The sequence below is a fragment of the Podarcis vaucheri genome, assembly GCF_965113315.1.
Source record: "Podarcis vaucheri genome assembly, chromosome: 4".
Classification (NCBI taxonomy): Eukaryota; Metazoa; Chordata; class Lepidosauria; order Squamata; family Lacertidae; genus Podarcis; species Podarcis vaucheri.
Genome location: NC_138762.1, coordinates 25,550,501 through 25,563,634, shown reverse-complemented (window position 1 = coordinate 25,563,634; position 13,134 = coordinate 25,550,501). Strand labels below are relative to the sequence as shown.

General features: G+C 42.2%; 1 pseudogene across 1 annotated transcript; it reads left to right on the top strand.

Moving 5' to 3' along the window:
• The first annotated feature begins 3,026 nt into the window (after positions 1-3,026).
• On the top strand, positions 3,027-10,308 carry LOC309531028 (gap junction beta-2 protein pseudogene; annotated as a pseudogene). Its single transcript, XR_014224696.1, has 3 exons — positions 3,027-3,186; positions 7,801-9,689; positions 10,002-10,308. The product of XR_014224696.1 is annotated as a gap junction beta-2 protein pseudogene (transcript).
• Positions 10,309-13,134: the final 2,826 nt, after the last annotated feature.

Here is a 13,134-nt window from a genome sequence, read left to right as displayed (position 1 = left end):
CAGGATATCAGGACAGTGTCAGTAGAGTGCCTCATTGCTTGGCACAGAATAATATCGAACAGAACACCATGTGAGGAGCGACATTTTAAGTATAGAGGCAACTATAGCCTTTTAACCAGAAAGCTTCATTTAACATTGAAAGAGAGGCTGGGCGCTTCAGAGGTGTAATGTGTGTCAGGACTCACCATTACTTACATGGGAACTTTTTCCCTATGCTTCAGCCAGGGTGCCAAGGAGACACAAAAGCCCCCGATTTTGTGCAATTGAGGGGGTTAAGGAATCCAGAAACGAAAACACAGCTTCAGCCTCTTTCGTTTGAAGCTCTCTATTACTGTATTCTCTCAGTTTCTGTTCAACTTGGCAAAAATACCATAAGCCGCATTACACATTGCAATGCAGTTAAGATGAGACGTGCACATTTGAAGCAGCTGTTGTACATGTGCAGATTGCAGAGCATGCACAAATGACAATTTCATGAATTTCATGAATAGGAATTGGTGGGGTGGCTGCAGCAGGCAAGCGGAAACCAAACAGGTAACACACATTGATTGAAAATATATCTAGCCCTTCTCTGTTGTGTACAGCAATATGCAAATGTGACTTGAAAGACATGGGGGGGGGGGGAGACCTGTTTTAGTCCACTAATGTGTACTTTGCCCCAGTGCCCACATTCCATGTGGAAAAGCTAACCAGACTTGTAGCTGAATATGGCTTCAAAACTGGTGAACACACACATTCAATGACACTGCTTTGAAGTGTATTGACAAGAAAACCCTTTAATATTGATGTGATCAACTTGTATCTAATTGATACAAGATGTATGTGTTGCATTTAGGTGGCATCATCCATTTGCAACATATATCATAAGGACCAACAACTTAGGAGAGGGGTGGACAGAAAGTGGACTGAGTTCTATTGGTAAATTGCTGGATATTTTGCAGTAGTTAATAGCAAAGGTTCCTGACTCCCATTTTTTAACAATGGTAGTAACAAAAATGCTAACTTCCTCCAGCCCCAGATTAGATTTGCTGTAACTCAGGCGTTGATTTATGTTTTTATATTAAGGTCATGTTGGTATGAGTGCAGAAGGCTTTGCCCCTGAATCACTATTTAACATCTGGTTCTGCTCCACCAGCCCCTATCTGGCATGTGGCTCTGGTTAGTGGGCCTTAAGATCTTAGGGGGGAAAAGCAAAACAAAATGGAACCTGAAAGCCTAAAATCTGTCTAAACCTGAGTTTGGGTATTTTCTCATGCTAGGTTTAAATGTGCCTTGGAGTCACACACACAATGTATGTGCCCATATGTGACTAGAAAAATCGATTGTATATGACAGCCAATGGAAGTCTTTCTTTCATGTTGCACACCAATTGAAGCCAATACTTGTCTATGAAAAGTTAAACATCCTTATTGTCTCATTGGCTAGCCATTCAGGTCTCTTTCCACGTGCTACCATTTCCCTAAATGTATACACAGCAGACAGCAGCCATCTCGACTCATGAACCACCACCCTGTCCTTGATTAAATTCCTCCCAACGTCTGAGGGTGTGTACACACTCCAGTTTGCTTTGCGTCCAGTGCACTCTCATTGCGGTTTTGGAAAGTGGCACCTATGCCAACAACAACAGCAGCATTTATTCTGCACCTATTCTGATGTTTCCTCTGTAACCAGCTAATGGCAGTTGTAGTTCAACAACATCTTCAGGGCCAAAGGTGCCAAAGGTCTACCACTCCTGATCCACCCCAACAACGGCGGATCTTGGGGTCTCAAAATTCAGCAGCACCTTGTGCAACACCAAGATTCAGCACCCCCTACCTCTCATGCTCCATTCTAAAGCATAGCTGTGGCGTCCTGACCCTGGCGGCACCCGCCAAGGCTCTGTGCCCAGCCTGACTCCTAGGAGCTGAGGTCCCTTCTCTCCCCCCCCAATAAAATATTGGAGGCCAGTTGATGCGCATTGCCATTCTAATGATGTGTGTGCACTGCGTCATGTGATTGATTGTGTGTGGTGGGGCTGACCTGCCCCCTCATATTTTATTCAAGTTGGCATCCTTGGCACCCAAACCAGTTGTGCTCCCCTCAATCCACCTCTTACCACCGTGGTTGTAATAGCACTGTGACAGGCAGGCAGTAGAATTTCATCAGTAGATGCTTTCCCCATTATTACACCCCACAGGGTGAATTAAAATACTGAGGGGAGGGGTGTCAGGTAAGCCCACCCCACATTATCAATCACATAACATGGTGTGCACAAACACTATTTGAATGACAAACCTAGACAGCATCTTAAAAAGCAGAGACATCACCTTGCCGACAAAGGTCCATATAGTTAAAGCTATGATTTTCCCAGTATTGATGTTTGGAAGTGAGAACTGGACCATAAAGAAGGCTGATCGCCAAAGAATTGATGCTTTTGAATTATGGTGCTGGAGGAGACTCTTGAGAGTCCCATGGACTGCAAGATCAAACCTCTCCATTCTTAAGGAAATCAGCCCTGAGTGCTCACTGGAAGGACAGATTGTGAAGCTGAGGCTCCAGTACTTTGGCCACCTCATGAGAAGAGAAGACTCCCTGGAAAAAACCCTGATGTTGGGAAAGATGGAGGGCACAAGGAGAAGGGGATGGCAGAGGATGAGATGGTTGGACAGTGTTCTCGAAGCTACCAGCATGAGTTTGACCAAACTGCGGGAGGCAGTGGAAGACAGGAGTGGCTGGTGTGCTCTGGTCCATGGGGTCACGAAGAGTCGGACACGACTAGACGACTAAACAACAACAACAAGCCCATGACATGTTGAATTTCTACCTGCCGTGCTGCTGTTGCCAACGCAGGAGCCCTGGCAAGAAGCGAAGGGGAAGAAGTGAAAGCGCTGCGGAGGCGTCGTCGGAGGGCGGGAAGGGGCCGCGTCGCAGCCATTTCTTCGACGGTGGCGCCTCCCCCGCCTTGTCCACCCGGGCTCTTCCCGCCTCTTTCCTTGCAGCCGCGCCTGCCGAAGGCGTCGCTAAGGAGCATCTGCCCGAGAACAGGAAGGAGCCTCCCTCAAAGCTGCCGAGGCGGCGGCGGCGGCGACGAAACTAGGCAGCCTACGAGCAAGTGGCGCTCTCTGGACCTCGCCAGGAAGCGGAACGGAGCCCCGCGGGGGGACGCAGCTGGACCGGTTTCTTCTCCCGCGCGCGGAGCTGAGCGAGGTGATGGGGCTGCTGCTGTTGCAGGGGCGATGCTTTCTCCCCCCTTGCCGGGAAGGGAGGGGTGAATGGAATGGAAATGTCCGCGCCCGGCACTTCCATGGGGTGGAGAGGGAATGGGGTTAAAACGCCGTGCGCCCTTTTTAAAAGATCAAGAGAAATCAGAAGGTTGCGTTTCGCAGGGCAGCAGAGTCCGGACTTGGGTGTATTCGGCTTGCTAGGCTTATAGGACGTATGAAAGGGGGCCGGTATCGCTGTGGGCAGGATTGCTACATTGCGGGGGGTTGGACTAGATGACCCTGGAGGTCCCTTTTCAGCTCTACGGGATTTCTGTGAGGGGTGCAAGTGAAAGGAGCGGCTGAATACCATGCGGTGCCAAAGAGAAAGTCTGACCGCTCCGCGCGTTTGTTTGTGTGTGAGAGATAAAGCAGAAATACAGACAAAATTGGGGAAACAAGTCCCTCCACACGTTTTTTCCCCATTCGGGTTTGTGAGATGCACAAGATGTTACGATCTTTCTTTTGCCAGGATGTTGGCTGTAGTCCAGATTCTTCGCTGGGTTCCCAGTGCTTCGGTTCTGCCAGGAAAAAGAGGTCTTTCTCTTGAAAGACCCATCATCATGTTAAGGCCAAGGTCTACAACTTACCGCTGGGAGTTAATAGCCACATGCTGTCTTTTACTAACCAGCTGTGAAGTCCAGCCCCACCATTATGGTGAAACATTATCATACAAAGTTAGTAACATGGTCAAGCCATGTAACTCAGGGATTTTTGTAATGTTGATTTTAAAATAATAGTTTCGGTCTTCTGATACAATCGTAACATGTGAGGAAAGGGTAGGATTTGTCCTGTAAGATGCTTATTTTCATCTTCTAAGAGACCTTTGTACAAAAAAGGAGGATTAGTTTTTCAAGACATCCTGTGGCAGCTTAAATATGAAGTGTGATAACCAAACGTTTGTCATATTCAGAGGTGGCCCACTGAAATCATTTCACATTGAAGTAACTAAGAACTGCACTATTCAGTGAATGTTTGGGATACATTACTTCTCAATAGCTCTCTTCAATACAATCTGTGATTTCTTTCTTGGGTGACTAAAGCGTTAACATGCTTCAACAACTTCCCTTAATGTTAAGTCATGAAAATGCCTGTAAAATTCTCACGGAACTAGGAACGCCCATTTTTTCTTCCTCCTGGGGCAAGAAAGTGATCCCTGAAATCAAAACACATAAAACATATATCCAGTTTAAAAAAGCCTCATAGCTGAAATTTTAATTAATATTTCATATGCCATTCTATCCTCATGTTTACATGTATTTTTCTTCTATTATCTTCTCCCGCCATATTATTCCAGTGGAAATACTGCTGAAGACAGAAAGGGTGAGAGATGCAGGCAGAGAAACATTCCATGATTTCCATATGCTAACCATTTGTATTTTATACAGGGATGTAATTTCAAAATGATATCTAACAGTTTATGCAGAAAGAATGACATATTTAATATCTGCAATATAACCTCTCCATACAGTGGAGGAAGAAATGGATTTGATGTGGAGTCCTGGATAACCATTTGCCCCTTCACTCACACTGATCCATGTAAGATGCAGAATTCTGCATGAGGGATGCTGCAGTTGCCCGATTAATTTTTCACCTTTAAGATGCAATATTCATTAGTAGTATTAATATTAATGTACCTAACCTTTTACCTTAAGGTTTCTAGAATAGTAGATGAATTGAGAAAATGATTTACTCAAAGGTATCTTCTGAGTAGACATACATAGGACAGTGTCTGTCAAATGAGTATTTTCCAGTATGTGCAGGACTGCTGCTTTACAATGCAATCCTATGCATTTCACTAAAAAGCAATCGAGCTCAATGATGTTTAATCTCATGTGAATTTATACAGGAATGCAACCTTAATCTTCATAGGTAAGAGTTCTATCCAATGTTAGCCCTACTCAAAGCAGAGCCATTCAAATTAATGGGCATGATTAGCATAGGTTCATTATTTTCAATGGGTCTACCCTACTTAGTCTTGTCTCAGTTGAATGCAACCTTAAGAGTCTACATCAGTTATACATTAGGCTTATACTACAGATGGAATTTGTTGTGTCAGTTCACATTTTGCAATACTGGCAAAAAATATCAGTGGTTTCCAATTCGCTAAGTCCTGTGGACTCCCTGTTTTTCCAAAGGCAAGACAGGAACCCCCTTTCTTTGAAAATGTTGATACCTCTAGGGTAGTTTTTGCTATGTGAATGGGGTGCAGATTCCCCCGGGTCCACGGGCCACTAATTAGGAACCACTGATCTATATAATAGAAGAGCAAAACACTTGATATTTATCCTTTTTTCTTTTGGTTGAATGCTTTGTTTGAATTGAATTAATAGGGGTGAAAGTCTTCATCTTGTTTAATGGTTAGCAGAAGTGTATTTGATTTGTGGTCACAGAGTCTGGTGTAGTTTCTTATTGAACTTGGTTATAGGAAAACCCGATACCTTGGTTATTGGAAAACATATAAATGATTTATTTTAAAGAAATAAGTCCGTGCAGCTTTCAAATCAAATCCTACAGGGAGGAGGGTGATTAGTAGGAAAAGAAATACCGGTAATTTTATCCATCTTTTCATCTTGATTCTGCAACTCCTCATTACATCAGCAAAATCTATCGACTTTTTTCTTAGGGTTAGTGGGTGTAATGAAAGCTACCATGTCAAGGGTCATGTTATAACATGTTGGAGTTTTGTCTTCTTGTAAGTCAGCTTGGCCTTGCTTGTTAAGGCTTTACTAAACCACATTATTTGTTTGTATAGTACTATGCCAACACACTCTTAGAATAGGAAAGCTGAATAATTAGACACACTCATTTGGATTGATTTCTATTTGTGAACTGCCAAAACCAGCATGCAGGCATCTCCAATGAAAATGAAGATTAACAATGAGTTTGAACCTTAATTAACAATATCAACAAAAATTAGAATTGAGGGTCACCAGAAATGAACTCAAAGGTGTTGTTTGACAGGCATATCTAACTATAAAATTATATCAGGTTTTTTTTTTAATATAAAAAAACCCAGATTAATAAATATTTTAGCTGATTGGTTGCCTGTCACCCAAAGCTCTCCAAGCAACTAATATTAAAGAAAAAGACGTGCAAATACATCATCCAATAAAAAAGGGGAAAATCATATAACATGTTATTTCATTCAACATATGGGAAAACAAAAACAACAAACCAGCCCCCTACATAGCAATAAAAAAACCATTTGCAATATTGAAACAAAAAAACAAGGCAATACTCCCAACCCCTAACCAGCAGATAGACAAAAACTCAACCCTCTTCCCTAGCCCAAATGACAATTCACATGGAGTCAACTCCCCCACTAGTTACCAGTTCATTTCTGGGCCCAGTTCAAGGTGCTCACTCCACCCAGAAGGCAGGTTGCTTCCTGCAAATTAAAGGCAAGTGGGTGCAGGGTCTTCCGGGATGGACTGGCACCTCTCACCTTCCTTCAGGGGGAAGCAAAGCCAAGCAAAGCAGGGAGCTGGTGGCAGACGTTATACCTGTTTTGCCACTGTTCTGGCTACTCCTCTTCTGCTGCTTGGGGTTCTTCCATCAATGAATCTTGGCAATCAAGGTTTGCTGACGGTACTGTTACATATCTTGACACCCCCTACTCCCCATCACAGCTTAAGTTTCTTGGGTTTTCTGAGGGCGGGGGATGATTACTAAATCTGTTTACATCTGTGGTGTAGATCTGCGCTAATAGCAGAGAGTGGTAATGGTTGATAAGTGATGATACAGCGATTGCAGTTACAGCAAGATTCTTTCATGCCATTAAAATGTAGTATCTTGGAACACGTATTTCTCCATTACCTTTGTGTAAGTTTCCCACAATGGAGCATCTCCACAAATTGGATTTTTTTAATGATAACAATAGCTTCCATTGCCAAATAGCTGCACCTCTCCCTCTGACCCAGTTCAGATATAATGTCAAACCATAGTTTAGTTTAATAAGAATGAGTTGCAGTGACCACAGGTGTTCCCACTCTCTTCCCCTGCATGCGCACAAGTTAAATGCACACAAGTAGCGGGCTTTCTGTACATACATCTGAAGTCATCTTGTAAACTAAAGTTGCCATAGGATGGCATTTGGAAAAATGAAAAAATGCCAGTGTTTTTAGTTTAATTATAACCTAACCAGCCTTTAACAGCACCTCCTTTAAAGGCTATTTCTATAAGGGCAGAACAGAAGAATATGCTGGAGCTAATATATGGGCTTCATTTATATGTGAATCCTAGTTGTATAAACTCACTGCGTATCATCAACATAGTGCCATGCCAAAAGAAGTCTCTGCATAAGGAACTCTGGTTTAACCACCCCTTTAATTATGTCAGTGTTTTAATGTCACTGTGCTCCTTTGGATAGATGTATATCAAGTTTTAACATTCCTTTTCCAGAATGGGTGGGAGAGAAAGAAGCCTAAACATCTCAGAATTGTTCTGCCCATCTGCTTACAACTTGTCTGTACTAGCAGCAGAGAACTTCCTCATTTGTGAAGGAATAGAATAATTAATCATTTGGCTTTTTCTTTTTTCTTTTCCTTTGTCTTAATAGGCTAAAGAACACACAAGCCACCATGTGGGGAACCCTCCAATCCATTTTAGGAGGTGTAAACAAACACTCAACCAGCATTGGGAAGATATGGCTCACTGTCCTCTTCATCTTCCGTGTCATGATCCTTGTGGTGGCTGCAGAAAATGTCTGGGGAGACGAACAGTCGGATTTCACTTGTAACACTCTACAACCTGGGTGCAAAAATACCTGCTATGATGATTATTTCCCAGTTTCTCATATTAGACTTTGGGCTCTCCAGCTTATCTTTGTGTCTACCCCTGCCCTTCTGGTGGCAATGCATGTTGCCTACAGAAGGCACGAGAAGAAGCGGAAATACCGACATGGGGAGAAAATTGACCTTGAAAGTCTGAAAACCCAGAAGTTCCACATCGAAGGACCCTTATGGTGGACATACACCAGCAGCCTCTTTTTCCGAATTATCTTCGAAGCGACTTTCATGTACATATTTTATCATATGTATGATGGGTACCGTATGCCTCGTGTAGTGAAATGCACTGATTTTCCTTGCCCAAATACAGTAGATTGCTTTATTTCTCGTCCCACTGAGAAAACTGTATTTACTATTTTCATGCTGGCTGTGTCAGGCATTTGCATGCTCCTAAATGTACTTGAGTTGTCTTATTTGATACTAAAGTCTTGCATGAAGAAGTCTCAGCCCAAGAAGCCACTGCCCAATCATTAGATGTTTGTATGTCATGTATCTGTTTTGCATTGCTTAAAAGCTCATCTGTTTTTAATTAAACTATAGTAAATTACACACCTTCTAAATAGTGGGAGTCCATCTTATTTAACCCACAGTTCAGGAATTCTTTTGTCAGTACAGGCTGATAATACCCAAATACATCCAGTTACAATTGTGCAAAAGGCTAGTATTTTGATGATTAAACAGCTCTTTTTTTGCTCCTTTGAGCGAGAAGAGCGCACAGCCTCAAACATCATGATTCTTTGTCAGATGTTTTATTCTCAGGATGAGTAACAATTATTTCCCTAATTACTTTACCCCCTCAACTTACTGCAGTTAGTTTTAGCTACGATTTACAAACCTGGTTTATTCAGATAAATCATGGTTTGAAGTTGGCATGTTTAGACAAACCATAGTTAAAACCAACCACAGTTTGTCCAAGTCTAAATTTAACAACAGACCATGGTTAGTTGAAAACAATACTGAATGCTTCCAATTTCCTTCCAGAGGAGGAGAGCAAACCCAAGGCTCACTCACTTCCAGAATCAGAGGCAGCCTGCCTCCTCTGAATACCATTTGTGGGGGAACAGTGGGACATGCAGGACTACATAAGCCTTTAGTCTGATACAGGAGAGTTTTTCTCATTTGCTCTTACACAGCACACTAAACCACAGTTTAGCCATGTTAAGTCTGCAAACCGCCACTCTTGAACATGCTGTGCAAACCCTGACTGCCTTACATAATCCTTACCAGGGTTTAATGGCACGAAGCTCTAAAAATCATATATTTAATATGCATTTCCCTTTGTTAAGATGTAAATGCCATCAAATTGCTCGGTAACAGTTTTGATCACCACGCTCGGTATAAGTTTTGGTGGACTAGAGTGTGCTTCAGATGCACACAGTTCCATGCCTCTGATGAAATGGACTCATCTGTGAAAACCTGTGGTATGCTAAAGTCTGTTGGTCTTTAATGTGCTATAATATTCTTGGTTTTTAATAATTTGGTGGCAATAGAACTGGGCATACCACATAAGAGCTGCCTATGTGAATAAATTGTGAAGAAACTATAGTTGAATTCTGCCACTACTTTGTTACTATTTAAAATGTGCCTTTCACTTGATGTAGGAAGAAAGCCAATTCTGTCCTTTAAAAAGTTCTGTATATATATATATATATATGCTTTCGTAGATTTTCACGGGTACAGGAATGCAGGTTTTGGTGTCTTCGGGTGTCTTCCCGTGTAAGAGTCGGGGTGTCTGTGCGACGTTTCGACGAGGTCTCACTCGTCATCTTCAGGCTGGTGCTTTCGGCTTCTTGTTACTGGAACAAGTAACAAGAAGTTCCAGTAACAAGAAGCCGAAAGCACCAGCCTGAAGATGACGAGTGAGACCTCGTCGAAACGTCGCACAGACACCCCGACTCTTACACGGGAAGACACCCGAAGACACCAAAACCTGCATATATATATATATATATATATATATATATATATATAGTGACACCGTTTTGGAAGAAATTATTGTACTGCTTTTATGAGCAGTTTCAGGAAAGCACAAAGATATATCAGGATTAGCTAGAACAAGTAATTCTGTCTCCCTGAGAACATCCTTAATCCAGCTATGACAAACAGGAACTTTGGTGTGTTTCGTGCTTCTGCTTGTTGAATGCGTAATTGAATGATTGACTGCCAAAAGAACATTCTGCTATTCAGTGGTCAGTATTACAAAATATATTATTTGTATGAATGACACTTTTTTCCTAATTATCCTGTACTCAAAATAAATCACATTTGTCATGCCTTAAGTTTTGTTACTTGAAGGGTTTATGGGTACGCTATGTTTATACCAAAAGTGAGTGGAAAATATAGTGCCACTTGTAACAGTGCAAAACGCCTGCAAATATGGACATTTCAAATTTATAAATAGGTCACTAGTTTTGTAAATAGTTCAAACGAATTGCTTAAACACTCTCATTATTACAAGAGACAAATGTGGTCACCCCATGCTATCTCATGCATATTCTCACACACAGGCCCTCTGCTCAGCTGGTGCATGGCCAATGCTGCCTTTTGCTCATCAAATGATGACTGAGGAGTGGGCAGTTGACATTACCTTCAGAGTTTTGGGCTTTGTACACCCCAGCAAGGTCTTGAGGGGCTCGAAAAAATTGCTGGGGTGGGTGGATCAGTGGGCTTTGCCTTCATTTTTTAAGTATTTAAAGCACAGAAAAGGTATCATAGGGCATGTTTACTCTCTAACCCTGCCTCACTGTGCCTCAGTATCACATAAACTGTTAAGTTATGTGACCTTCACAGGGACTTTCTTGATCAGCATGTATAGCACACCAGGTGTTAAGTACTGGGGAAATATAGATCAACGGAACTGGCAAGGGCATGCAACCAAATATTTGAGCTGCCCCAGTTGCTATAAGCTAAATTCTGCTGAAATGCCGCCTTAAACAACACCCTCAAAAACACCCACTCAAAATACCCACATAATCTGACCAGAACACACCTTGGAACTTGGCTTGTGACCTTTATACGGAGTTAGACCAATGCTCCATTTAGTCTTGTATCATCTACTCTGTCGGGGAGAAGTTCTCCAGGTGCTTAGGCTTTCCCTTCCCTGCCCCCTAAGTAATTTTAAACTGGAGATGCCAAGAACTAAGCGCAAGACTCCCATAAAGTCCTGGACCCAGTAAGTTTTAGAAATTAATCAAGCCTCCTGAACCCCTGGATCGAGGCTGGCTTCCTCTTGAAGTAATCGCCTGGGAGATGAGCCATTAAGAAAGAACAAAGGGAAAGATGATGGGCCATTAAGAAAAAGGGGTGGCGGCCAGCTATGAGTTAGAAGACAACGTGAGAGTTTGAAGCAGAGTCTTTAGGGTTGGCTGTGATGTGACCTATAGGAAAAAAGGTTGCAAGTTGCTAAAGAGAGAGGGTCCAAGTACGGTGGCTGATTTCTGTTTTAACCCAAGGCTGTGGCTACAGGAGAAACAAGACTCTTTTGGGGTGCTGATGCTGAGAACCTCTCAATCATAGGCTCAGGTTGTATATATGTGTAAATAAACCATATATCATAAAGACACCACGGTCTCCACTGTTTCATTTCCTAAAGGAAACACAATCCCTGGGTGAACGCCTGGAACCCCTGGAATCTCGCACCACTGGGGTGGCATGCAACAACAGCTACAACATTTATTCATGATAAGAATATATTGACACTTAGAATCTGTGACATTTGAAACAGGACTTTTTGTTTGAACCTTTCAAACATGCAATCATTACACTTTGCTGCCACAATCACAAGGAACAGAAAGTTGCTTTTAAAAAAGGGAAACTGAATCTCAAGATTCTCACAGCCCTTAGTGAGTTGCACTGAGCTGACTTGCCACCTCTTGTTTCAAATATCAGATTTCATTCTGTACAAACATCTTATGTAAACTTGCAGAAACCACCCAAACTTGCTATGCCTATACTCTGCTTACTTATCCACAAAGACTACATAGTGTGCCTTGAACAATTCTTTTTTTAAATGATCCTTTCGCATGGTCTTCATGCATGTGAAATGCCTTCAACATGCTACACAAATATCAATTAGCACCATTGTTAACTATTTCTAGCCAAAAGACAGCATTGACAATTGTAATAGCTGTCCATGTTAGGGTGAAACTGATGAAGTATCACTCCAAACTATGTGAGGCATGGGTAATGTGATATCCCTCCCTTGATCCTATTATTTTAAAAGAGGGGAGAGAGAATCAATTGAGTTAAAACTGTACAATTATTGCACTAAAATTAATAATATGGAAAAGTTATTATTATTATTCTCTAAGTCTTTCTGAACAGTTGAACTTTGTCTGCATTTGTAAAAGAAATTGTTTGCAATTTGTAGGTGGGGTAGTCTGACAACCCAAATCAATCATAACCACAACTTACTAACTTATTTATTTGGCCACAGATTAACACATGTAGTTTTACCAAGTCTTTTCCCACTTCAAAATTATAACATCATACTTCTTTAAACATCTGGCTGTGTTTCTCTTCCAGCTATTGGCTTGATTCTGACAGTTTTGCAACTTTTAGAACACGGCCTGTTTTGAATTGTCATACTGCCACCTGCTGTTTATGAGCACCATTCGCAATCTATATTCATTCCAAAAGCCATAGGCTTCAGTGTCAAACACACTAGGGATGAAGACTCACTGAACAGAGGGGGCTTACTAGAACACACCCAAGGCTGGACATCAGATGCCATCCATGGTTAGGCTCCCAATACACTCTGGAAAAAGTTGGGATTGAGGTGGGACTCGTACTCCCCTCTTCAGTACTACTTCTGGCAAGATTCTGATTCACTTCTCCTCACCTTCCCAACCCTGTCCAGACACCCTCATGTTGACTAACGGTTTTCCCCACCTACATAAAGAAACCACCACTGTGGTTAAACCCTCCTTTGGGTCTTCATTCCACAAGACAGAAGTGAGATATTTAATCAAAGTGCATGCTGTGGAAGGTGATGTATTGAGGACTGTCCAGCAACATACAAAAGGCCCTTGTGACCAAAGTAACCCCACCAGAGACAAGGCAGGGGTTGAGCATCTGGCTCCTGCCTTCTTACCTTATCTTGAGGG